Source organism: Gracilinanus agilis, chromosome 1 (genome assembly GCF_016433145.1).
Source record: "Gracilinanus agilis isolate LMUSP501 chromosome 1, AgileGrace, whole genome shotgun sequence".
Lineage (NCBI taxonomy): Eukaryota > Metazoa > Chordata > Mammalia > Didelphimorphia > Didelphidae > Gracilinanus > Gracilinanus agilis.
The window spans coordinates 82648401-82649331 of NC_058130.1; the positions used below are offsets into that span (position 1 = coordinate 82648401).

The 931-nt window shown below is 32.3% G+C and overlaps 1 non-coding gene across 1 annotated transcript; it reads left to right on the forward strand.

The window, feature by feature from the left end:
- Positions 1 to 430: 430 nt before the first annotated feature.
- On the forward strand, positions 431 to 512 carry TRNAL-AAG. The gene has a single exon. It is a non-coding gene; the product is annotated as a tRNA-Leu (tRNA).
- The last annotated feature ends 419 nt before the right edge of the window (positions 513 to 931 follow it).

Here is a 931-nt window from a genome sequence, read left to right on the forward strand (position 1 = left end):
GAAGTAGGACCTATGGGCAAGGAAGAATATATGTATATATATATGTATATGTACATGCATAAAAAACCTGACTTGACATATAGTTATTATATATTATATGGTATATATATATTATATATAGCCAGGTTTTTTGATGTATAGCTTAGTTTTGGTGAACACTTTCCCCTCCTTTTTTTTTTGGTTTGTCATAAGGATGACTCTGGGAAAGGTAAGAGGAAGGGGAGAGAAAGAGAGAAAGAGATAATGAAAAATAGTGATAATATAAAAGCAAGAGATTTATCCATAATTTATTTTTTTAAAGTACTATATTGATATTTCTACCATTTCCCATCCAGAGAGCCTTACCTTATAATAAGGAACAACAAAAAAGGTGAAAAGCATTTCAGTAAAACTTGGCAATGAATCATTTAAATCTCATGCCATAAGATTTGGTAGCGTGGCCAAGTGGTCTCAGGCGCTGGATTAAGGCTCCAGTCTCTTTGGGGGCGTGGGTTCAAATCCCACTGCTGCCAAGTGACTTACGTTTTTAAATCTCATGCCATATATAGTGCTCAATGTCCATAGTTCTCTACCTAATCACAGAAAGGAGAGTAGTGGATTCTAATATTTCTCTTTCTGGGCCTACCTTTATTAATTATTGCATACATCTAATTTTGATTTTTTTTTGTTATTTTTGTATGCATTGTTATTGTCATTGTGTCTGTATTTTTATTCCTGCTTATGATCATTTTGCTTCTGTTCACAAATGCATTTCTGGGCAAGTTTAAATTATTACATTGGTAATTTATTACAATTCAGTATATTCTATAATATTAATTTATCTGTTGGCCATTCTCCCACTCCAACTAATATGCATCATTTCCGGATAATTCTAAATCAAGAAGTTGTTCTCTTTTAGTGAACAAAATTCTATTCTGTCTAAAAGTTCTCC